Genomic DNA, 26,851 nt, shown 5'->3' with positions numbered 1-26,851 from the left:
ACAATTTGGGAAGGAGTGGTGAAATCCAAATTTTTTTTTACTACCAGTTCTGTGGGTGTGGCTTGGTGGGCGTGGCAGGGGAAGGATACTGCAAAATCCCCATTTCCCACCCTACTCCTGCGGGAAGGGTATTGCAAAATCTCCATTCCCTCCTCATTCCAGGGGAAGGATACTGTAAAAACTCCATTCCCTCCTCACTCCAGGGGAAGGATACTGCAAAATCCCCCTTCCCTCCTCACTCCAGGGGAAGGATACTGTAAAAAACTCCATTCCCTCCTCACTCCAGGGGAAGGATATTGCAAAATCTCCATTCCCATCCCACTCCTGGGGGAAGGATATTGCAAAATCCCCATTCCCTCTCCACTCCAGGGGAAGGATACTGCAAAATCCCCATTCCCTCCCCACTCCAGGGGGAAGGATACTGCAAAATCTCCATTCCCAACCAACTCCAGGGGAAGGATACTACAACATCCCCATTCCCTTCCCACTCCAGGGGAAGGATACTGCAAAATCTCCATTCCCACCCCACTCTGGGGCCAGCCGGAGGTGGCATTTGCATTTCTCCGAACTACTCAAAATTTTCACTACCGGTTCTCCGAACTGCTCAAAATTTCCGCTACCAGTTCTCCAGAACCTGTCAGAACCTGCTGGATTTCATCCCTGGATGGGGGTTGGTGTGGAAACACAACATGCCTAAATTTTTCTGCACGCACCTGAGTTTATGTACAGGAAGGATGAATTACGGTAGCAGAATCTGCTCCAAAACACCGCAGGTTCGGTGGCAGGTGAGTCAATCCAGTAGGATGCCCTGAAGGTGCTCAGCTTTAAAACTGCTGATCTAAGGGAGGCCAATGTGTGATGCAGCTTTCTCAAAATAGAGAGATCAAACAAAGCCAAAAGAAAGATAAGCTCACACGCAGAGCGCGCGCACCAATCATTCGTCAGCCTGTTGACCGCGCAGTGAATGATTTATTAAATTTTAATATATATTCCATAAAGAGTTGCCGTATTTCCATAAATGTGTCACATCTACCTAATACATAGTAATGAACCTCCTCTCAGGATAGATAAATAAGAGCGAAGCACGCTGGGCCAATGTTTATCAAAGGGAGATGTGCCAATATTTGAATCTTTATTTTTAATTTTTTTTTAATATGCCGCTCTTCAGATAGGTGAGGTGGTTTTCAAGGGAACTCTTCGGCAAGCATCCCTAGCTTGGGTTTGTGTGCGTGGGTGTGAGAGAGAAGATTGGGGGCGGGGAGGGGGTGAGTGATGGAGTACTGCCTGGAAAAGATACATAAATGTTTCTTGTTTCTTAGTCGATCATTGGTCTGACAGAATAGAATAGAATAGAATAGAATAGAATAGAATAGAATAGAATGGAATGGAAGGGAAGGGAAGGGAAGGGAAGGGAAGGGAAGGGAAGGGAAGGGAAGGGAAGGGAAGGGAAGGGAAGGGAAGGAAGGAAGGAAGGAAGGAAGGAAGGAAGGAAGGAAGGAAGGAAGGAAGGAAGGAAGGAAGGAATCTAGTCATAAGTGAGGAAGGAATAGAATAGAATAGAATGGAAGGGAAGGGAAGGGAAGGGAAGGGAAGGGAAGGGAGGAAGGAAGGAAGGAAGGAAGGAAGGAAGGAAGGAAGGAAGGAAGGAAGGAAGGAATCTAGTCATAAGTGAGGAAGGAATAGAATAGAATAGAATAGAATAGAATAGAATAGAATAGAATAGAATAGGGAGGGGAAGGGAAGGGAAGGGAAGGGAAGGGAAGGGAAGGGAAGGAAGGAAGGAAGGAAGGAAGGAAGGAAGGAAGGAAGGAAGGAAGGAATCTAGTCATAAGTGAGGAAGGAATAGAATAGAATAGAATAGAATAGAATAGAATAGAATAGAATAGAATAGAATAGAATTTTGCAGTATCCTTCCCCTGGAGTGGGGAGGGAATGGGGATTTTGCAGTATCCTCCCCCTGGAATAGGGAGGGAATGGGGACTTTGCAGTATCCTCCCCCTGGAGTGGGGAGGGAATGGGGGTTTTGCAGTATCCTCCCCCTGGAGTGGGGTGGGAATGGGGATTTTGCACTATCCTTCCCCTGGAGTGGGGTGGGAATGGGGATTTTGCAGTATCCTTCCCCTGCCATGCCCACCGAGCCACGCCCACCGAGCCACGCCCACAGAACCAGTAGTAAAAAGATTTGGATTTCACTCCTGGGTTGGACTAGAGGTCTCTTCTGTTATTCTGCCTTGTCATTTAGCAGCGGATAGAGAGGACACCCAGGAAGCCTTCCCCTCCCCTTCTCGCTTGCCGTTGATGGAGACCGAGCACTAAGTCAGCGAGAGTGTTGTCTTGACGAAAACCTTAACCGGAATGAATCAACAGTTGCTTCGGCGGCGGGAAGGAGCTCCCGCCGAGCATCTGTTGAGCATCCTGTGGGCTGAGCCATCTTTCATTGCTGTCATCCCAGAGGCTATCACTGGTTTAATAAGCCTGCCACCGTGTCCCCCTGCCCCTTTAAGCAGCGTATCACAGCCTTTTTAAGGTTTCCTTTCCTGGCCTTAAGGCCTCCGCGTTGCCTTGGTCGCTCTTGACTCATCTCCACTATATTTCAGCTGACAAGCTGCATTTTCTTTGGGGTGGTGGATGCTGTCAGCAGTTAGGATGACACTCATTACTCTCCAGCTCAAATGCGGTGGAGCTGAGTGACACGTAGAAAACTACCCTGACGCGTCCCGGAGCTTTCTTCAGCCTTTCAACGCTGATGCAATTTGCCACCGGGCTGGCCTCCCTGACCTTTAGGTGGAGAGAATGGTAAGGGTGAAGGTGAGCCCTCGCCAGGTAAAATGCCAGATTCCTTTCGGAACAGGGGATTCCTGGATCCTTGGCATTCAGAGAAATCCACCATCAACAGGCACATGGTGGTAGAATGTTGCACAGATACGCAGGACGGGAAGAGAGAAGGAGAGAGGGAATGTATTCCACCCCACGCAGAGAAATAATCCACTTTTATGCTCCATTCAAAGGAGACGTGAAGAAAGCTAAGAATAATTAAAAAAAACAAAAACAGAGCACGTTCTCTCCAGCAGCCGGCACCCAGAGAAGCAGGGATTAACACCAGACAAACAATCAAACGGAAAACAATAATCGAGGAACTACGAAGGAGAAAAAGCACCCACCCACCAAGACTGGCAGGGCAAGTTACTGTATAAAACGAGGGCAACCTCCACCATCTATCTATCTATCTATCTACCTACCTACCTACCTACCTACCTACCTACCTACCTACCTATCTATCTATCTATCTATCTATCTATCTATCCATTTATTTATTTATTTATTTATTTATTTATTTATTTATTTATTTATTTATTTATTTATTTATTATATTTCTATACCGCCTTTCTCCCGTAGGACTCAAGGCGGTGTACAGTCAAGAAAAATATAGACACACAAACATCATAAAATTGCTAATTAAAATTGTTACTTAGTTTGGTCAATCAAATAAAACCCAGAATTAGATAACATTTAAAAAATCATTCGCATGTTCGTATGTTTAGCCCCGCCTGTTGGAACATCAGGGTCTTGAGGGCACGGCGGAAAGCACGGAGATCAGGGATATTCCGTATCTCCGGGGGCAGTTCATTCCAAAGGGTTGGAGCCCCCACAGAGAAGGCCCTCCCCCTGGGAGTCGCCAGTTGACATAATTTGACTGACGGTACCCTGAGTAGTCCCTCCCTGTGAGAACGAAATGGTCGGTGGGAGGCTATTGGCTATTGGCTATTAGTGGCTATTGGAGGCTATCTAGCACTGGTGATGTTACCTAGTTGGCTAATGAAATATCTGCAAGCAAGCAATGAAGCTCAGAGAACACCAAGGACCCCATAACTACACTTGGAGCCAACTCGATGCACAGGGAACAATCTTTGTGCCTGGAACTTTCTGATTAGTGCAAAGTAAACAGGTAGTGGAGGAAGTTTGGAGTAGACCTTTGTCCCTGTCCTGGGTCCCTGATCAGGGACCCAGGACAGGGACAAAGTGCGTGCACACATTTGCGAACCGGTAGGGAAGGTAAGTGAATTTCACCCCTGGTGCAGACCCATCAGGCTGTCGCTTTTAAGAGAAGCAGCATCTTCCCCTACACCCGTGATGGCGAACCAATGGCATGCATGCCACAGGTGACACACGGAAACAGGGGTGGGTTCTAAATTTTTTTACTACCGGTTCTGTGGGCGTGGTTTATTTTGTGGGTGTGTCTTGGAGGTCATGTGACTAGGTGGGCGTGGCTAGCCGGTAGCGGTGACGATATGATATCATTGAACCGGTTCTTCCCCCCCCCCGCCCTCCCACCCCCCCCACCCACGTTATTCTTACCTTTTATTTGGTCCCACCCCCAATCTATTGCTGCCTCCTGAGTCCCAGCTGATGACTAGAGGGGAAAAAAACTGTTTAAACTCTTGCCGCGGGGCTTCAAAGGGCCGCCCTACAGCTGATCAGTGTTAAAAGCAAACAAATGAGTCAGGTCGTAAGGTGGAGGACTGGTCGTAAGTGCGAGGACCTTCCAGAAATGACTCTGACCAGCTAGCCATGCCCACCTAGGCCATTTTCAGGCTGTTTTTTGGGCCAGGTCCCGGCGCCTGGAGGCTCAGCGGGCTGAGATGGTCAGCCAGTTCCAGGCCATGAGGCAGTCCCACTGGAACGAGGCCCTCCGGCTCTTTGCCACCAGCGGCGCTTCCCTCCAGCCTTTGCCCAAAGCCCCACACCAGGAGGCCGAAGCAGACCCCAAGTCGGATTTTCTGCCCCACTCCAACCCACACAAAAAGACCCCGAAAGGGGGAGACTCTCTGCAGCAACACAAACGTTCATTGCACATATCCGGCCCAGGGGCCGTAGTTTGAGGACCCCTCATTTAGTGCAATATTTAAAAAATGCAAATAATTTTTCTGCGGACCACCAAAATTTTCTCACGGACCACCAGTGGGTGACCGCTGCTGTAGTCATTGCAACTTCCTTTCATAGTTGTTTTGTTCCTTGGTTGTCATTGTTGCTCTTTTACTTTGTGCACGAGGTCCTGGAAAGGCCTTCCCCCCCACCACCCCACCCCCAGGGGTGGATGAAAACTCCCTACCAAGCCACGCACATTGCCTCTGCCTGCAAACGCAGTCCTGATTCATTCATCAAGCCTGTTCTTGGCGTTCCGTTTTCCAATCCCCAAATAATAATGCTCCTTGCAAGCTGTTTCGTCCTGATTTGACCGTATTTGGCTGCCCCAATTTCCAGGCACCGGTCAGCGTTAACGTGGTCCAGGGGAGGCCGAGCTCATAGCTGTGGGAATCGTCTTTCTTTCCTTGTTCCCTCTTGGCCAAACCGGCTCCATTCTTCAGAGGCCGGCCTCCACCTCCCCGTCTCTTTCCCTCTTGGGAAGGCGCCACCAAAGGAGCTGCAGCTGTGTCCGTTCACAATACGGTAAAGTGTGTTCGGCTCCTGGGACCGCTGCCTTGGGTTGGGCTCCAAGACTGAGCTTGTTTGGCGTTTGCCAAGCGCATTGTTTGTTCGCTTGGCACCGGTGTGGCTGCCACATCTCCGGTGCCAGCTGTACAAAGCTTTGTACTTGATCGTACATCTTTTTGACAGTTGAATACCTGGGATTGGTGCTTCGGCTGATTTCCTTGGCAAGCTTGTTCGAGTTGTCTCCGCATCGGAGCCCTGACGACCTCCGCTCGCGTGGGAGCCCTGAACAGCCCGAAAAGTTGCTCCAACCTCTACAGCAGTGGCCAGACTAGTCCTATCCCATAAGGCTTTGCATCACCTTCCCTCCATGCGCAAGAGGGAACGTGCCCGCTGAACTTTGGCGATGCAGAACGGGACAGAATAAGAGAGTTGGAGGTCATGTAGTCCAACCCCCGGCTCAAACAGGAGTCCCGATACCACTTCGGACAAATGGCTGTCCAGTCTCTTCTTGAAAACCTCCAGTGATGGAGCACCCACAACTTCTGGAGGCAAACTGTTCCGTCTATCCATGTATCTGTCTGTCTGTCTGTGTATCTTATCACTCTTTCTCTCTCTCATCTATCTATCTATCTATCTATCTATCTATCTATCTATCATCTATCTATCTATCTGTCAACTTGCAAAGCTTTCAAGTTGCCATGAGCGGGAGGGAGGAAGAACTGATGGAGCTGATCTCCATCACTATCTATCTATCTATCTATCTATCTATCTATCTATCTATCCATCCATCCATCCATCCATCCATCCATCCATCCATCCATCCATCTATCTATCTATCTATCTATCTATCTATCTATCTATCAACTTGCAAAGCTTTCAAGTTGCCATGAGCGGGAGGGAGGAAGAACTGATGGAGCTGATCTCCATCACTATCTATCTATCTATCTATCTATCTATCTATCTATCTATCTATCCATCCATCCATCCATCCATCCATCCATCCATCCATCCATCTATCTATCTATCTATCTATCTATCTATCTATCTGTCAACTTGCAAAGCTTTCAAGTTGCCATGAGCGGGAGGGAGGAAGAACTGATGGAGCTGATCTCTATCACTATCTATCTATCTATCTATCTATCTATCTATCTATCTATCTATCATATATTTCTATCTATCTATCTACCTATCATCTATCTACCTATCTCTCTCTTTCTCTTTCTCTCTCTCCATCCATCCATCCATCCATCCATCCATCCATCCATCATATGTATCTTATCTGTCTCATAGAATCATAGAGACCTAGGGCTGGAAGGGACCTTAGAGGTCATCTAGTCCAACACCCTGCTCAAGCAGAAGTCCCTATACCACTTCAGACAAATGGCTGTCCAGTCTCTTCTTGAAAACCTCCAGTGATGGACCTCCCACAACTTCTGGAGGCAAGGAGTTCCACTGGTTAATTGTCCTCACTGTTGGGAAGTTTCTCCTTAATTCCAGGTTGCTTCTCTCCTTGATGAGTTTCCATCCGTTGCTTCTTGTCCTGCCTTCTGGTGCTTTGGAGCAGGGGTCTCCAAAGCTGGCTGGGGAATTCTGGGACTTGAAGTCCTCCAGGCTTAAAGTTGCCAAGGTTGGAGACCCCTGCTTTGGAGAATAGGTTGCCCACCCCTCTTCTTTGTGGCAGCCCCTGAGATATTGGAACCCTGCTATCATGTCTCCCTAGTCCTTCTAGTGTTACGATAGCTAACTAAGAGTTCCAGCTTTTTTTTTTTTTTTTTGCTATCGTTGCGACCCCTGTGATTTGGTTTAATCTCAATTTGGACAGTTGATTTGATTCATCGGTTCGATTAAATTGCCATCGGAGGGAAGCTCTGAGTTGCATTTCTCCCAGCCTGACGAAAGACGAAATTGCAAACTCGTTTTCTGGAAGCAAGTTGTTCTCAAACCAGCATCTTCAAAAGTTTGCTGAAGAGCAAATTCAGGGTTCTTGGATTAATTCTAGCCAGCTCCCTCCCAAGCTCAGAAGAAGATATTTGGCACATTTATAACTCCTGTAACGGATAATGAGAGGAAGGAACGAAATTAATTCAAGGTCTGGCAGTTTTAATTTGGGGAAAGACAATCAGCTCTTTTCATTCTCTTCAGGACACTGGTGTTCTTTAACAAATCGTATATTGGATTTCAGAGACTCCAATGGGAGTGGGGAGAGGGCAGAGGAAAAACAGACGATGCTTCACCAACTGGCCATGAAAAAGAATTTTGGATAGGTGGGTCCTTGGTGCTCTCTGAGCTTGGTGTCTTTATTGCAGACATCTCATTACCAAACTAGCTAACATCATCAGTGCTACTAGGGAGTGAGGATAAGCACTGATGAAATTACCTAGTTGGGTAATGAAACATCTACAAGAGAACCAGTGGTGGGATTCACCGGTTGTAACAACCAGTTCTCTTCGTGTGCCCTCCGGAGGCTGGAAATGACCCCATTACTTCCGGTAGGCCCATTTTTTACCCTCCCCAGACTCCAGAAGCTTTCCTGGAGCCTCCAGGAGGGCGAAAACAGCCTCCCCCTTCCTTGAACGATGTTTCGCTTCTCATCCAAGAAGCTTCTTTAGTTCTGGAGAAGTTCCTTGGAAGGAACCGAAGAAGCTTCTTGGATGAAAAGCGAAACGTCTTCAAGGAAAAACAAAAATCCTGTTGCCTTTTGAAGAGAAGAGAAGAGAAGAGAAGAGAAGAGAAGAGAAGAGAAGAGAAGAGAAATTTGGAAGGGAAGGGAAGGGAAGGGAAGGGAAGGGAAGGGAAGGGAAGAGAAGAGAAGAGAAGAGAAGAGAAGAGAAGAGAAGAGAAGAGAAGAGAAGAGAAGAGAAGAGAAGAGAAGAGAAGAGAAGAGAGCAGTCCAAATATAAAGCATGGCCCACTCTCCCCCTTTTTCAAAATAGTTTGAGACCTCTATGTCTACCTATCCCTAGTTAGTCTAGGGGACGCAGTGGCTCAGTGGCTAAGACGCTGAGCTTGTCGATCAAAAGGTCGGCAGTTCAGCGGTTCGAATCCCTAGTGCCGCGTAACAGGGTGAGCTCCCGTTCCTTGTCCCAGCTTCTGCCAACCTAGCAGTTCGAAAGCACCTAAAAAAATGCAAGTAGAAAAATAGGGACCACCTTTGGTGGGAAGGGAACAGCGTTCCGTGTGCCTTTGGCGTTGAGTCATGCCGGCCACATGACCACGGATACGTCTTCGGACAGCGCTGGCTCTTCGGCTTTGAAACGGAGATGAGCACCGCCCCCTAGAGTCAGGAACGACTAACACATACGTGCAAGGGGAACCTTTACTGTTACCTTTCTCTCTAGTTATGCCAGGTACATGTCAATTTGTGCATGCATGAACAAACCCCATTCTCACTGGGTGAAAAGTTTGCTATGCAAGATAGCTGCTAACTTTTGTGTGTGTGCGCGCCTGTGTGCCTGTAAAATGATCTTAACATTTGATTATTCGAAGGTGAGCTTTCTAAAACGGAATTTTAAATGTTACCCTGCTGTTTGGGAGCACACAAACCTTTAATTTCATGCAAATGAACGGCGAGGTGCTGAATGCCTTAATGTAAACGAACACTTCCTTTGAACAAAGGGGTTGGAAGTGAACAAGAGCGAGAGAAAGAGAGAGAGAGAGAGAGAGACAGAGAGAGACAGAGGGAGGGAGGGAGGGAGGGGGAAAAAATTCCCATAGATTCTTTAATTGCTGTCTCAAAGTATGCAAATCTCGGCATTAGGCTGAATGCAATTATCCAGTGCCTCTTTTCTGCCACCATTGCTAATGTCTAACAAACTATCAGTAGGTGACATTTAGTGGAGGTAATGCAAATGAGAATTAATTTTTTTTCCCCTTTTCCCGAAGACAAAGGGCAACCGAAGAGAGAACCTTCTTCACATACAGTTAAATAAATTAAAAAAAAAGAAGAAGAAGAAGAAAAAACCACACCGAAAACTGAGATGTGTTTTCGGGTTTTGGGTGGAGAGATATTTCCAGAAGAATTAAAAAAAATCGTGCATAATGGCCTCCCTCATTTGCCTGGAAAGGAAGAGCTGGAAAGGGAGGAAGCCATGGGGGGTGGGATTCAGAAAAAAACGTGGGGTTGGGAGACCTGGAAAAATGGCTGCCTAGAACTATCCTTCCCCCTTCTTTCTCTCTCTCTCTCCCCCCCCCTCTCTCTCTCCTTCTCTCTCTCTCTCCCTCTTCCTCTCTCTCCCTCTCTCTTTCTCTCTCTCCCTCTCCCCCATCTCTCTTTCTCTCTCTCCCTCACTCTCTCTCCCTCAGAAAAACGTGGGGTTGGGACACCTGGAAAAAATGGCTGCCTAGAACTATCCTTGCCCCCTCTCTTTCTCTCTCTCCCTCCCTCTTCCTCTCTCTCCCTCTCCCCCATCTCTCTTTCTCTCTCTCCCTCACTCTCCTCTTTCTCTCTCTTTCTCTCTCCCTCAGAAAAACGTGGGGTTGGGAGATCTGGGAAAAATGGCTGTCTAGAACCATCCTTCCCCCCCCTTTTCTCTCTCTCTCTCTCTCTCTTTTTCTCCCCTCTCTCCCTCTCCCCCCTCTCTCTCCCCGCTCTCCCTCTCTCTCTCCCTCTCTCCTTCTCTTTCTTTCTCTCTTTCTCTCTCCACTTCTCTCTCTCCCTCTCTTCTTCTCTCTCCCTCCTTCTCTCTCCCCCTCTCTTTCTCTCTCTCCCCCACTCTCTCTCCCTCCCTCTCTTTCTCCCTCTTCCTCTCTCTCCATCTCCCCCCTCTCTCTTTTTCTCTCTCCCTCTCTCTCCATTTTCTCTCTCTTTCTCTCTCACTGAGAAAAATGTGGGGTTGGGAGACCTGGGAAAAATGGCTGTCTAGAACCATCCTTCCCCCCTTTTCTCTCTCTCTCCCTCTCTCTCTCTTTCTCTCCCCTCTCTCCCTCCCTCTCCCCCTCTCCCCATCTCTCTTTCTCTCCCCACTCTCCCTCTCTCTCTCCTTCTCTTTTTTTCTCTATTTCTCTCTCCACCTCTCTCTCTCCCCCTCTTCCTCTCTCTCTCTCTCCTTCTCTCTCCCTCTCTCCCTCTCTCTCTCTCTCTCTCAATATACACCAGAGATTGCAACCTTTTTTTTCGTTGAGAGTGGTTGCTATTTTGACAAGGCAGGGAGCAACCCGATAGCAACATCTGAATGTCCTTTCCTTAGCTATTGTCTAGGGAAAAGCTCTTATCGCGCCGCGGTGTTGATAACGAGTGATAATTCTATTAAATATTAGGCAGACGGATCCAGGTGTCAAAGCAACCGAGAAAAGAGCACACTTTGAAGATTCCTTCGGATTCCTCTTCACCTGCCTTTATTGGAGGCGAGGGGGAGGGGAAAAACATCTGTCAATTCCACTTTTGCAAGGCTGTAAGGTTGGATCATGGTCTTCTAAGAGAGCGGTGGACAATTTTTAATGACAGAAGGTGCCCCGGTTGGTAAGCGGGCATGTAGGGATTGCTGGGTGAGATGTAAAGAAGGCAGATTGTTCTTTCTTTAAAGGGAAAGGTTCCCCTCGCACACATGTGCTAGTCGTTCCCGACTCTAGGGGGCGGTGCTCCTCTCCGTTTCAAAGCCGAAGAGCCAGCGCTGTCCGAAGACGTCTCCGTGGTCATGTGGCTGGCACGACTCAACGCCAAAGGCACACGGAACTCTCTTACCTTCCCACCAAAGGTGGTCCCTATTTTTCTACTCACATTTTTTACCTGCTTTCGAACTGCTAGGTTGGCAGAAGCTGGGACAAGTCACAGGAGCTCACCCTGTTATGCGGCATTAGAGGAGTAGAAGAAAAGGAGGGAGATGGGCAGTGCAATGCAAGTGAGCTGGGAAGCGAAGCTTTTTGCAGCCTTTCAATATTACGCTTGATGCTGTGGCCCTCCCAACACAACAGCAGATGCCAGACAGAACAATTGTGATTTGTCAGTCCGAGGCACGGCTGGGCCTAAGGCTTTAGCTAGCACCAATCGGGGCTCGCCTTTTCTGAACTGACCCAGTTATTTAGCCTTTCCTGGGAAATCTGAATCAAAAAGTTAACAGATGCTTTGTGACAGGATGTGATTCCATCCTGCCCCAGCCTCTGGAGAGCCGGTGGTCTAGCTTAGCTCTTCTGCCAGCTTCTGAACCTTGCAAAAGGTTAGATTTCTCTTCTCTTCTCTTCTCTTCTCTTCTCTTCTCTTCTCTTCTCTTCTCTTCTCTTCTCTTCTCTCCCCTCCTCTCCCCTCCCCTCCCCTTCCCTCCTCTCCTTCCTCCTCCTCTTCCCTTCCCTTCTCTCACTGATTATGTTTGTTTGTTTTATTAAATTTGTTTGTTTTATTAAATGTTACCTAGTTAGGTCATGAAATGTCTGCAAGAAAGAACCAAGCTCAGAGACCATCAAGGACCTCATAGTCTTCCTCCTCCTCCTTCTCTTCTCTTCTCTTCTCTTCTCTTCTCTTCTCTTCTCTTCTCTTCTCTTCTCTTCTCTCCTCCTCCTCCTCCTCTTTGTGTCCCTTCTCTTTCTCCTCCATTTTCTCCTTCTCTTTCTTTCTCCTTCTCCTCCTCCTCCTTCTCTTCTCTTCTCTTCTCTTCTCCTCCTCCTCTTTGCATCCCTTCTCTTTCTCCTCCATTTTCTCCTTCTCTTTTTTTCTCCTTCTCCTCCTCCTTCTCTTCTCTTCTCTTCTCCTCCTCCTCCTCTTTGCGTCCCTTCTCTTTCTCCTCCATTTTCTCCTTCTCTTTCTTTCTCCTTCTCCTTCTCCTCCTTTGCCTCCTCCTTCCCTCCTCTTCTCTATATTCTTTCTTCTTCTCTTCGCCTCTTCTCTATATTCTTTCTTCTTCTCCTCGCCTCTTCTCTCCTTCCTCTCCTTTGCAGAAACGTGTCCATTATACCGAGCGACCCCAGCGAGCTTTGGATTCCAGGGAAGAGTATACCGAAATAACTCAAAGGCCTCTCATGAATTGTGCTCTCTGATCCTCAGTCCTTGCTTGGAGCAGGCTTAACCATTTCTTCAGCTACCTTTTTCCAACTAAGATGAGAAGTTAGAGAGGGGAATCGCAAAGTAGTAACTGGACTGCCAGTTGTCAGAAACGGTGTAGTAGGGTCTCCTGCTTGGGCAGGGGGTTGGACTTGATGACCTCCAAGGTCCCTGTTGTTGAGGGTAAAACTTCCCTCTGCATAGTAGGCAACAGACCGGACAGCAAAGAGATACGTTGCTGGTTAAACACACAGATACTCACAGACTCTGAACGGTGAGGAAAAAAAAAAAAACATTCTTAGTGAAAAAACAAACTTGGTTTCTCAAAACAATGATAAGACGTCTTCGAATAATCACTCTCCAACACAAAACATAGTTTGCTTACAGTTCTCTTCAGTCACACACAGTCCCTCTTCAGGAGATCAACCATCAAATAGCAGGAGCAGGAATCTACTTTTATGGCTGCCTGATAATAGCACAGCCGATCATTCTTCCTATAACATTTAAAGTCACAAACATAGATTTTCTATATATTACCTACCCAACCGTAGGATAAATATCCAGCACCTGTTAATCTGTAAAAAAACAAATAAATCTGTAAATATTATGGGGAACCTTCTCGAGCCTAATATGGCCATAGTTGTATGTTCCCTTGAATTTTACATCAAGGCCTTTTGTGCACTAGGAATTATTATTTTTTTCTAAAGCATGCAAAGCAGTTAAGGAACCCTTTCCACCTTTTAAAAAATAATAATGTCTTAAGAGCCTAGAACCAGAAGCTCAATGCCAAAGGAGTCTCTTTCTTTGTTACCGAAACAACCAGCAGAGGGAAGAGTTTACCCTGCAAAGGCAAAAAATAATAAACTCAGCGCTGTCGTCAGCACCCTCGATTATTTTAAAAAGATTAACCAAAGTTACTCTATACCAGGGGTGAAATCCAGCAGGTTCTGAAGAACCGGTAGCGGATATTTTGAGCAGTTCGGAGAACCGGCAAATACCACCTCTGGCTGGCGCCAGGAATGGGGAGGGAATGGGGATTTTGCAGTATCCCTCCCCCTGGAGTGGGGAGGGAATGGGGATTTTGCAGTATCCTTCCCCCTGGAGTGGGGAGGGAATGGGGATTTTGCAGTATCCTTCCCCCTGGAGTGGGGAGGGAATGGGGATTTTGCAGTATCCTTCCACAGGAGTGGGGAAGGAATGGAAATTTTGCAGTATCCTTCCCCCTGGAGTGGGGAGGAAATGGGGATTTTGCAGTATCCTTCCCCTGGAGTGGAGAGGGAATGGGGATTTTGCAGTATCCTTCCCCTGGAGTGGAGAGGGAATGGAGGTTTTGCAGTATCCTTTCCCTGCCATGCCCACCAAGCCACGCCCACCAAGCCACACCACACCCACCAAGCCACGCCCACAGAACTGGTAGTATAAAAATTTGAATTTCACCACTGCTCTATAGGTTTATTTTTTAAATAAATAAATACATTTAAGCTCGGACTATCAGCTCAGGTCTAGAGAATTAAATATGGATAAAGAGGATGGGGAAATGTCAAACTGGGTACCGCTTTATTGATGGGTTAAAAGAAGCGTTTTGGCAGCAAGGGTTGTCTTAACTGGAAATGTAGACCATTCATTATTTAAATTTGTCTTAACTCTGAATTGGGCTCACAAGCCTCTAAAATTAGCTTTTGAGTCTTGGTTGTTGTTTTTTTTTTCTTTTCCAGATCTCATTAGCTATGCACGACTAAAATTAACTACGGTATGTAAAGTTTGAGTTCTTCTTAAAAAAAAAAAGTTCATCATTGCTGAACAATTTATTTTGCCTATGAAAAAATTAGGCATCTTCCAAATGCTTAAATGCCCCGTTGTCTTATGAATTCATAATGAGGATGCATAAAGGATTTTTTTAACAAAAAAGAAAAAGAAAGAAAGAAAAGGAAGAAAGAAAAAGAAAGAAGTTATGCATTTAGAGAAGACTTTGGCATTTGTAAGTTGCTGTGGTTTTAATGGAAAAGTATTATTGCTTACCTGGCTGAGACAAGTAAATTGGATTAAAAGCCTGCAGAAACAGGAGAGAGAGAGAGAGAGAGAGAGAGAGAGAGAGAGAGAGAGAGAGGGAGGGAGGGAGGGAGGGAGGGAGGGAGGGAGGGAGGGAGAGAGAGAGGCGGGATTACTACACTGTACATTCTGATTATCTGAAGATAATGTAGTGTAAGAAGTTTAATGGCATCGGGACGGGAGAACAATACGAAAAGCTGAAAGAACAGAATGGAGAAAACTAGAGAAAGAGCGGGGAAACAATTTCTTTACCTTTTAACGGAAGAGCAGAAGGGAAGGGAGCTTGGAGGTCTTCTAGTCCAACCCCCTGCTTAGGCAGGAAACCCTACACCACTTCAGACAAATCCAACATCTTAAAAACTTCCAGTGTTGGAGCATTCACAACTTCTGGTGGCAAATTGTTCCACTGATGAATTGTTCTCACTGTCAGGAAGTTTCTCCATAGTTCTAAGTTGCTTCTCTTCTTGATTAGTTTCCACCCATTGCTTCTTGTCCTGCCCTCAAGTGCTTTGGAGAATAGCTTGACTCCCTCTTCTTTGGGGCAGCCCCTCAAATATTGGGACACTGCTATCATGTCTCCCCTAGTCCTTCTTTTCATTAAACTAGACATACCCAGTTCCTGCAACCGTTCTTCTTTATATGTTTTAGCCTCCAGTCCCCTAATCCTCTTGGTTGCTCTTCTCTGCACTCTTTCTAGAGTCTCCACATCTTTTTTATATTGTGGTGGATGCAATGCTCTTAATTCACTGAAAGCAGGATGAAATAGTAATACACAGGAGTGCAGGGAAGGTTTTTTCCCCCTGCTTCTAGATGATGTCGCCCCAAAGGTTCTCCACTTATAGAAAAGTTAGGGGAGTAGGAAACATTGGTAGCTTTGTTAAGCGAAGATGAGGCTTTATATTCTGCAGGGGGAAAAAATATGCATCCTTAAGATTCAGGGAACCAAAAGAAAAAAAGAAAAAAAAGGAAACGGTGGACAATTTTGCAGCCTTCCCGCAAGCAAAGTCAATTAAGATTTGCTTAATGACCGCCTGGGTCATTTAACGACCGCAGTGATTTGCTTAATGACTGTGACAAGAAAGGTCGTAAAAATGGGGCAAAAGTCAGTGAGCAGCCCGCCTTGGTTTAGCAACGGCAATTTTGCGCTCAAGGTATTGCATTTTCTTAGAGAAATGAGCCTGAGTGGCATAGGAGGCTAATGCCTCCTACTAAGGCAGCATTTAACATCCAGCTACCTGCAATTACTGCGAGTTCAATTCTCACCAGGCTCAAGGTCGACTCAGCCTTCCATCCTTTCTAAGGTGGGTAAAATGAGGACCCGGTTTGTGGGGGCAATAAGCTGACTTTGTATAAAATATACAAAAGTATGAAGGCTATTGCTTAACGCATTGTAAGCCGCCCTGAGTCTCCGGAGAAGGGCGGCATATAAAAATAAATAAAAATACAAAAATACAAAAATAAAATAAATGCCCTGTTTTTCCCTCTTGTTCAGATTCAGATTCAGATTCAGATTCAGATTCAGATTCAGATTCAGATTCAAATTCAAATTCAAATTCAAATTCAAATTCAAACTTTGATTGCCAGGGCACAACACGGGTACAATGAAATTGAATGAGCCTCCCTTGGGGCAGCCCACCCAAGACAGAACACAGAACACATCCCAATAAATCAATCAATAAAAACAGAAATCCCTAAACCCACATAAGTAATAAACTGGCACACATTTTTCCACATACATACAGTACGTCGTATTCCTCCCTCCCATCCTCTCCTGCCTTCGAACGAGTTCCCAAAACAAACGGGGAGTGCCCTGTTTCCTCGAAAGAGAAAAGCCACAATTGGAAAAAAAAACAGAAAAATGAACCCGGCCCGTGGTTTGGCTGATGGAATTACACAGCTGTACCAATGCTACCCTCTGGTGACCAGAACATATGAATCCCATCGAGTGGCTAATCTGCTCTCTCTCTCTCTCTCTCTCTCAGAAGGGATGGGATAAATGGGGAAAGCTAGAGGTGCCAAGCTCTTGGAAAAGAGAGCGATTAGGCCGAGTCGAAAATCTGCGCAGGATAAAAGAAGGGCTGTTCTCTCTTTTTTTAAAAAAAATAAAATCAATTCTTTCCTCCCTTTGTCAAGCCTAGCAACGTCGTTCAGATAGGAAGCAAGATCCGATGGATTAATTCTATTTTATTTCAAGGCTACATTAACAGAATCTTTCAGGTCTGAACATACATCTCTTTCTCCCTCACCTTTACAGCCTAAGAAACTAGGGAAGGTCTCTCGTTTCCCCGCCTTGTCAGCTGAGCAACATAGCCCAGATAGGAAGCAAGATCCGATGGACTAATTCTACTTTATTTCAAGGCTACATTAACAGAATCTTTCAGGTCTGAACGTAAATCTCTTTCCCACCCCCACCCAACCTTTACAGTTCAAGAAACTAGGGAGGGTTTCTAACGCTTTCTTCCCTTGTCCCAAAGGCACTTTTTCAAAAGCCAACTGGACTTCCTTTGTTTTTCCGTGAAGAGGTTTTGCTTCTCACCCAAGGAGCCTCTTCAGTTCTGACCGAATGGTGGAGAATGGAAGGATTTATATTCCTCGCAGTGAATATAAGGAATTTATATTCCTTGCAATGAAATTCTTCCGTTCTCCACCGTTCCAAGCGGTACGGTCATCGACATGACTCCGTGGCCAAGCGTCTGAATTTTGATCATGTGGCCACGGGGATGCTACAACGGTCCTGTGAAAAACGGTCGTAACTCAAGTCCCTTTTTTTTTTAGTTGTAACTTTGGTCACTAAACGACCTGTTTGTAACTCGAGGACTACCTGTGTTTAGACAAGTGGTAGGGTCAGTCCCAACCTCCTTTTCTTCTGAAGTGAGTCTATCTAAGTGGTGGGATTCAACCGGTTTAGGCCGGTTCGGGCGAATCGGTTGTTAAATTGCTGGCTGGCCCCTCCCCTTCCAGGAGTCCGCCCACGGCCCGTTTTTGCTCCCAGGAGGCTGCAAGGAGGCCTACTAGGCCCAAAACAGGGTGCGGGGGAAGTGCAGCATAGCTCCCCCCCAGCCCGCTTTTGCTCTCAGGAGGCTGCAGGAGGCCAAGTACTGCCTGTCACACACCCCGGCCACACCCACCATGGCCACGCCCATCGATAACTTGGATTTATCCTAGGGATAGCCAGAAGGAATCAGCAAGGATCCATAAACTCAGACAGCCCATGGAATACCTATTGATCTTCTAAAGCTGGTCTGTCTTGGTGCTTTAATCTGAAGAGATTAGATTGACCGGTCTTCTCCCTCTCTCACTTGTCTCTCCCTGCTTTCTTGGTTGAGTCTTAAACGTGCCTCTCAGCTGTTGTCTCTCTTCCCTTTCCTTTTTCTCCCTTTGATCCGCACCTCGTGCCTGATCTTTTAGTGCGATTCATAAAGAAAACAGTTAACGTGAGGCTGACATCTCTTTGATACAAGCATCATATATGAAGAGCCTCTTGACCCCTGACGGTTCTCTTCCATCACAAGATTGACACTTCGCATTGACATGGCTTCAGGCTTATCAACAAATCTAAGGCTATTTTATTAAAGAGCATTGCCAGACGGAGACAACTTTATAAACAGTGGTATACAGAAAGCCAGGGACGCGGAGGCTCAGGAGCTAAGACGCTGAGCTTGTCGATCGAAAGGGTCGGCACTTCGGCGGTTCGAATCCCTGGTGTCGCGTAACGGGGTGAGCTCCCGTTAACTTGTCCCAGCTTCTGCCAACCTAGCAGTTCAAAACACTTTAAAAAATGCAAGTAGAAAAATAGGGACCACCTTTGGTGGGAAGGGAACAGCGTTCCGTGCACCTTTGGCATTGAGTCATGCTGGCCACATGACCACGGAGACGTCTTCGGACAGCGCTGGCTCTTCGGCTTTGAAATGGAGATGAGCACTGCCCCCTAGAGTCGGGAACGACTAGCACGTATGTGTGAGATGAACTTTTACCTTTATATAGAAAGCCAAGTCTTTTTTTTTTTTTTTTGGTTGAAAGGAAAGGGGCTATTTTGAAGAAGTTTTGCTCCTCCGCTTCTCAGCTCGCCATATAACAGAGTTGGAAGGGACCTTGGAGGTCTTCTAGTCCAACCCTCTGCTCAAGCAGAAGAGCTATTCTATTCTGGATTAATGGCTGTCCAGTCTCTTCTTGAAGAGGAGGAAAGCCATGGCAAATCTAGACAGCCTACTAAAAAGTAGAGACATCACCCTGCCAACAAAAGTGCGTATAGTCAAGGCGATGGTTTTCTCAGTTGCAATGGATGGCTGTGAAAGTTGGACGATAAGAAAAGGCTGAGCGCCAAAGAATGGAGGCCTTTGAACTCTGGTGCCGGAGAAGACTCTTGCGAGTCCCTTGGACTGCAAGGCCATCCAACCGGTCAGTCCTAGAGGAGATCAACCCTGACTGCTCTTTAGAAGGCCAGATCCTGAAGAGGAAACTCTAATCCTTTGGCCACCTAATGAAAAGGAAGGGAGGATTCCCTGGAGAAGAGCCTAATGCTGGGAACGATGGAGGGCAAAAGAAGAAGGGGTAGACAGAGAAGAAGGTGGATGGATGGAGCCACTGAAGCAATCGGAAGGAAAATCAATGGGGAAGGAAGCCAGATTCGTTTAACGACCACGTGACTAACTTAACAACTGCAGTGATTCAAGAGAGGTCGTAACTCACTTAGCAATAGAAATTTTGGGCTCAGTTGCGGCCGTAAGTTGAAAACTACCTGTATTTCGTGTGCACACCTTTAAGTGCATAACTACAGATTTTTGCATTTTTTAAGAAAAAAAAATGCGAAGAAAGGGGTAGAGGTATTCTTATGAATGAAGCTGTGCAAAATTGACAGGGCTGTTGCGGCGTGATTGATTTCTCTTTCACGGCGCAGGAGAGAACAAGTGTTTTATCCTCTTCGGGATGATCGAAGAGCAGAGCGTCTTGATTAAGACGTAAAACCAGGATCAAGGAGGAGATCAGTTCAAATCCAGCTTCAGCCCCGGAATTTGCTGGAGGGACTCGAGGTTCAGGAGCACCGTCCGTCAACCTCACAGGGTTGCTGTGGAGCGAAAACCGGAGGGAGAAATATGACGCGTGTCGCCTGGAGCTTTCTGGACCGAGGTCGGAATTGAATTCTAATCATGGTGAGGCTTTGGAAGATGTTTCGGTTGAGTGAAAATTCGAACCGAAGATCCCCTTTGGGAGTGAAGCCCCTAAACCAAGGTTTGCTCTTGAACCAGGTTTGATTACAGCAGCATAAACAGGAAGTACAGGTCCTGATGACTTGAAAAGTATTTTAGAAACATATTGTAGAAGCTATTTTTCCTCCCTCTCTCCCTCCCTCCCTCCCTTCCTTCCTTCCTTCCTCTCTCTCCTTTCCTTTCTCCCTTTCTTCTTTCCTTCCTTCCCTTTTCTCTTTTCCCTATTCTTCCATCTCTCATCTTTTTCTTTCTTTTTCTCTTATTCTCTCCTTTGTCTTCTCATTCTCTTTCTTCCCTTCCTCCCCTTATCTTGCTCTTCCCTATTTTTTCCTTCCTTGCATCTCTCATCTTTCTCTTTTCTTCCTTTCCTTTTTTCCCTCATATTCTTCATTCTCTCGTCTTTCTCCTTCCTTCCTTCCTTCCTTCCTTCCTTCCTTCCTTCCTTCCTTCCTTCTCAGAATATTTTCCATATCATCCTGCCCTCTCGTCTTCTTCCTTCCTTCCTTCTTTCCTTCTCAGAATATTTTCCATATCATCCTGCCTTCTCTCATTTCCTTCCTTCCTTCCCTCCCTCCCTCCCTCCCTCTCTTCCTCTCTAAATTTCCTTCCTTCCTTCCTCCTTCCCTTCCTTCCATCCTCCCTCCCTCCCTCCCTTATTTCTTTCCTTCCTTCCTTCTTTCCTTCTCAGACTATTTTCCATATCATCCTGCCTTCTCTCATTTCCTTCCTTCCTTCCTTCCCTCCCTCCCTCCCTCTCTTCCTCTCTAAATTTTCTTCCTTCCTTCCTCCTTCACTCCTTTCCATCCTCCCTCCCTCCCTCTCTCCCTTCTTTCCTCCCTCCCTCCCTCTCTTCCTCTCTAAATTTCCTTCCTCCCTTCCATCCTCTCTCCCTCCCTCTCTTTCTCTCTAAATTTCCTTCCTTCCCTCCCCCACTCCCATGTTCCCTTCCACTACCACCCTTGAACCGAAGCTGGGAACCCATTCCGTTTCCGATGAAGTCTTCAAAATAACAAGAAGCCCTTTTAACCAGAGCACGCCTGCCCACCTCTGGCCCAACAAAGCTGTTGCAAAGATATCAGCTCCAGAAACCTCCCCGCCCTGGTAGGCTGAAGCAAATCAGGTGATGCCCTTTGAAACCTCATAAAAGCCTCTGGGTCGAAGAGTCCTCCGTGGCTGGGTCTCCGTGGCTGATCCCGATTCTTCACCTTTTACTTTCCTGGCTCTTTCCAAACCTTCTTTCAGCCTCTCTCCTGCATCCGAGCTGGATTCTGACACCTCGCTGTCTCCCTGGCTCATTCCACCCAATGCTATCCGAGATAACGGATGACCCCTCTGGTGGAAAGCCTTGGATGAATCAATTAAGAGAGCTCCTCACCTATCGATTCATACCCACAGCTATAAAACTAGCATCGATTCCCTTGGAGAAAGCCAACGCTAGGCGCTGCAGCCACTGCATGGCCAATCTCTCTTGCTGCGTGATCAATAGGGCGCATTCTGCAAACTTTACCCGGGAGTCTCGTTGGGCGAGGGACGAGTTTGGGCCAAGCTTTAAAAGGCAAAGAAATTCACTAACAGCCCATTTAAGCAGCCCATCAGGCTGTTCCAGACTCATTTATCCCCCTGACTTGATCCCATTTATTATTTTTATTCTCAACTGGAAGGAAAAATACCTCGGTGAATAGTTGAAGGCTGATGATGGCAGCCTTTTGCTGGGCCAGGGGCGAAATAAACTTCCATACGTGTCTCTTCCACGCGTGTGCGCATGCATGCCATCGGCCAAACAATGTCGACTGGCGGCCCCCAGGGGGAGAGCCTTCTCTGTGGGGGCACCTGCCATCTGGAACGAGCTCCCCCCAGAGATACGGAAGATCCAAGACTTACGCATCTTCCGCTGTGCCCTAAAAACGTTTTTATTCCAACAGGCTGGTCTGGCCTAACTCTCCCTTTTAAATTGGCTTTTAAATTGGGTTTTAAATGTTTTTTTAGATAAATTGGATGTTTTAATTTGTTTTCTGAGCCTAAATTATTTAATCTGTTTTTAATAGACTTTTTATTTTATTATTAGTTTGATTTATATGCCGCCCTTCTCCGGAGACTCAGGGCGGCTTACAATGCTTTTAAGCAATAGCATTCATACTTTTGTATATACCTGCTTAGTAGGACTTTTGCCCCCCCCCCCAAGCGGTGTTCTATTTTATACAAAGTCATCTTATTGCCCCCACAATCCGGGTCCTCATTTTACCTACCTCGGAAGGATGGAAGGCTGACTCAACCTTGAGCTTGGTGAGAATTGAACTCGCGGTAATTGCAGGCAGCTGGAGCTAAATACTACTTTAACAGTAGTTTAGTCCACTGCACCATCAGGCTCTTAAAAAAAAACTTAGAGTAAGCGTAAATTTAGCAAAAGAAAAAAAAGGAGGGGGGGAGGGAAACCAGGTTCTTTTCCGCTGTCCCAACTCACAGCCCGGTAAATCCAAGCTGTCTTTGACAAGGTGAAGGGAAAGCGATTATACCCATCTGAGCTGTCACAGGAATTGATTGTTCCTCCTGAGTATCGATTCCCTCCGTCTCCAGCCTTTCAGGGTGCCAAGTGCCTTGATTTGAATTTCTATCTGCTCCGCTCTGGACAAAATGACATTGGGGGGGGGCTCTCCCTCGGCTTTGGAATTCCTTGATCAAATGTCAGCCTCGAGAAAGAGACCCATTGGTCATACTCCGGGTAGAAGGGCAACAGGAGTTCATCACATCCGTTTATTTTGTTTTGGGAGTCCTGGGTGCTCTCTGAGGTTTTCTTGCAAACATTTCATTACCCAACTGGGTAATATCTTCAGTCTAGAAAGAGTGGGGTGTGTGGAGAGGAAGAGGAGGAGGAGGAGGAGGAGGAGGAGGAGGACTGTGGGATCCTTGGTGTTCTCTGAGCTTGGTGGGTGTTCTTGCAGACTTTTCATTACCCAACTGGGGAACGTCTTCAGTCTAGAAAGAGTGGGGTGTGAGGAGAGGAGGAAGAGGAGGAGGAAGAGGAAGAGGACGAGGGAGGAGGAGGAGGACTGTGGGATCCTTGGTGCTCTCTGAGCTTGGTCAAACATTTCATTACCCAACTGAGTAATGTGCTTGAAAGAGTGGTGTGTATGGAGAAAGAGGAGGAAGAGGAAGAGGAGGAGAAAGAGGAGGAAGAGGAGGAGGAGTACCGTGGGGGTCCTTGGTGCTCTCTGAACTTGGTTGCTTTTTTTTTTTGCAGACGTTTCATTACCCAACTAGGCAACATCATCAGTCCTAGAAGGGAGTAGGGTTTATTCTTTTTTTCATATACCCCCGAACTACTGGAAACACTCCCACCATCATTGACAGGGCCAGCCACAAATATATAAAAATAAGAGCAAAACCCCATTCTCTTCTAAGCACGGATGAGGTTACCTATTTTGGGTGATGAAACCTCTGCAAGGAAATCGCCCAGCTCCGACAGCACACCTCTCACATTTTTCCTTGTGTTCCTCCTGCTTATTGTTAACATTATTTCTTTGCTGGACACGAAAGCTCAACGTTTCCAAAGCCACAACCGCTGTCTGACCTCAAACAAAGCCAACGAGGAGGAAGAGAGAGCTGTTAAGGTGATGAATAACTCACCAAACCCAGTTGCAATGCACCGGGTGATGTCAGAATGCCTTTATCACCCAAAGGTTAAAGAAATTACTTAGCAGATTGGGAGGGAGGAAGAGAGGGAATGGGGGGGTGGGGGGAAGAGAGAGAGAGAGAAAAGGAGCAGAAAGGAGACAGATGACACTAAGTCAAGGTGCTTTGTGAGGCTGAAGCCAGGAGAGAGAGCCAAACCAAGCTTAGCTTCTCCTCTCCATCCAGTCCCCTCATTGTATCCTCCTCACAAGCTGTTCGAATTTGCCTCCAAACCAGTGGTGAAATCCAATTTTTTTTTTTTACTACCGGTTCGGTGGGCGTGGCTTGGTGGGCGTGGCCGGGGAAGGATACTGCAAAATCCCCATTCCCTCCCCACTGCTGGGGGAAGGGTATTGCAAAATCTCCATTCCTACCCCACTCTGGGGCCAGCCGGAAGTGGTATTTGCCGGTTCTCCAAACTACTCAAAATTTCCGCTGCCGGTTCGCCAGAACCTGTCAGAACCTGCTGGATTTCACCCCTGCTCCAAACCATCACTAAGAGAGACAAAGGGGCCGAATTACAGAATAACAGAGTTGGAAGGGACTTTGGAGGTCTTCTACTCCAACCAGGGGGTAGGCTGCTGGGGGTTCGCGAGGGGTTCGCGAGAACCTCTAGCTAAGATTCTGTGCAGTTTGGAGAACCCCCCAAAATCCCACTCCTGGCTGGCCCCGCCCACCCCACCCTGCCCCTCCCAGGAGTCCCCATGTGGCCCGTTTTGGATGCAAGTAAGTTTTGGATGCAAGTAAGTAGTTCCGACAATCAGCTGTGCCGCGCGGTTTAGCTTCGCTAGAAACCAGGAAATCCTACTTTCTAGCAAAGGTAAATCATGTGGCACAGCTGATCTCCACTCTCGCTGTTCTACTTACCTTCCTAAGCCTCCTTTTGGTACGCGCTGTGCATTCGCAGCCAGAGAACCGGTAGCAAACCGGTTCAGATTTCATATATTATTTTTATATATTTGTGGGTTGGACTAGAAGACCTCCGAAGTCCCTCCCAACTCTCTTCTGTAACTAACTAACTAACTTTACCAGTTCTCTTTATACCTGTCAAGATTGGGCAGTTTTTTCCCCACTCTGCGAACTCGACAATCTTGCAATGCCAAGATTCTCTCCGTTTCCACAATCCCTAGTTTGCAGTCCTGGGTTAAATAATATAGGTTGTTTTTCTTTTTAAAAAACTATTATGCTTGTAAAAAAAAAAAAAAAGAAAGAAGAAGAAGCTTCCCAGGTAGCCCGAAAGCTCCCTATGAACCTTTTTGACTCTCCATCGTCGTTCTTACATCTTATTCGTCTGGAAAAGGAATTTGCAACAGCCCTGGAAAAAAAAATAATAAAAATCGTAGATTCCTCTCGGTTAAAATGATAAGCCGAAGCCGGGCAGCTGACATATAGTAACATGATTCACTTGGACAGTTAGTGACTGTACATCCAATTCATTCCTTCTCTGAAGCACGAAGTTATTATCTGGAATGAGCACGGTGTCTGAACTAACGTATGATCAGCCGGGGACCCCTTCTGACGGCTCGGAGAGCAATCAATAAGAATTGTCTCCGGCAGTTTTGTAGACTATGGAAGTTGGTGTGGAAATGAAGTGATGGAGATTAAGTGGTACGAGTGAATGACCTGGTTCTTTCAACCTTGCTTTTTTAATTAAAGATCCAACATTGCTTTGAACCAAAGTGTGTGTGGGGGATCTTCTCCCCGACTTCTCCCATCACCACCACCACCTCCTCCTCCTCCTCCTCCTCCTCCTCCTCCTCCTCCTCCTCCTCCTCCTCCTCCTCTTCTTCTTCTTCTCCTCCTCCTTCTCCTCCTCCTCCTCCTCTTCCTCCTCCTCCTCTTCTTCTTCTTCTTCTTCTTCTTCTTCTTCTTCTTCTTCTTCTTCTTCTTCTTCTTCTTCTTCTCCTCCTCCTCCTCCTCCTCCTCCCCCCCCCTCCTCCTCCTCCTCCTCCTCCTCTTCTTCTTCTTCTTCTTCTTCTTCTTCTTCTTCTTCTTCTTCTTCTTCTCCTCCTCCTCCTCCTCCTCCTCCTCCTCCTCCTCCTCCTCCTCCTCCTTCTCCTCCTCACCTTTCAGACACCCATCCGAGAGATTCAGCCATAATGAGATTGTTTCGCTTTGCAAGGGAAAAGGGTGACTTTTGGTTCGAACTCTTGCCTTGATCGGACAGCCCGTTTCTCGCGCGCCCAAAGATGGACATTACAGAGGTGTAAAAGATGGGTGTGCTTGCCCCACATCCAGTTCCCTAGTGCGCAGCCAAAATCTGCCCCTCTCCACCCCCCCACCCCCCCATAGAAATCTTTTGGCCAATTTTCTTTCAGGTAGAAGAGAGTATTTGCAGCTCAGGGTTGAACTGTGTGGGGCTCTTTGGTTGACTCTCAGAGCTTGGTGGTTTTCGTGCAGATGTTTCATTAAGTCAGGAGGAGACATCATCAGTGCTACAAGGGAATGGGGTTGGAGGAGGAGGAGGAGGAGGAGGAGGAAGAGGAGGAAGAGGAGGAAGAGGAGGAGGAGGAGGAGAACTGTGGAGTCCTTGGTGCTCTCTGAGCTTGGTGGTTTTCTTACAGACGTTACATTACCCAATTAGGTAACAACAACAGGGCTAGAAGGAGTGAGGATATATGAGGAGGAGAAGGAGGAGGAGGAGGAGGAGGAGGAGGAGGAGGAGGAGGAGGAGGAGGAGGAGGAGAACTGTGGAGTCCTTGGTGCTCTCTGAGCTAGGTGGTTTTCTTACAGACGTTACATTACCCAATTAGGTAACATCAACAGGGCTAGAAGGAGTGAGGAGGAGGAGGAGGAGGAGGAGGAGGAGGAGGAGGAGGAGGAGGACTGTGGCATCCTAGGTGCTCTCTGAGCTTGGCTATTTTCTTGCAGACGTTACATTACCCAATTAGGTAACATCAACAGGGCTAGAAGGAGTGAGGATGGAGGAGGAGGAGGAGGAGGAGGAGGAGGAGGAGGAGGAGGAGGAGGAGGAGGACTGTGGCATCCTAGGTGCTCTCTGAGCTTGGCTATTTTCTTGCAGACGTTACATTACCCAATTAGGTAACATCAACAGGGCTAGAAGGAGTGAGGATGGAGGAGGAGGAGGAGGAGGAGGAGGAGGAGGAGGAGGAGGAGGAGGAGGAGGAGGAGGAGGAGGAGGAGGACTGTGGCATCCTAGGTGCTCTCTGAGCTTGGATATTTTCTTGCAGGAGTTACATTACCCAACTAGGTAATGTCAACAGAGCTAGACAAGAGTAGCGTCGGCTATCTATTTATACACCGTTCCTTGGAACACCGATGATATTAGGTAACAAAACATCTGCAAGAAAACAAACCTGCTCCAAGAGCACCAAGGACACCACAATTTCCTTTCCATCCTGAAGTTAAGCATTAAACAACATCTCTTCCTTTCCCCCCTCCACCCCCCTCGCAATGTCCTATCTAGATCACTTTCTGGCTTGCTAAGCCTAATTTTTGACACCTTATGCACTGTACTCCAATACCGCATAGGCTGTCATTGTGAAATGCGAGGCTCTGGGCT

Source organism: Pantherophis guttatus, chromosome 16, assembly GCF_059756535.1.
Source record: "Pantherophis guttatus breed Tessera chromosome 16, ASM5975653v1, whole genome shotgun sequence".
NCBI lineage: Eukaryota > Metazoa > Chordata > Lepidosauria > Squamata > Colubridae > Pantherophis > Pantherophis guttatus.
Note: the sequence above shows the minus strand (reverse complement) of the source record.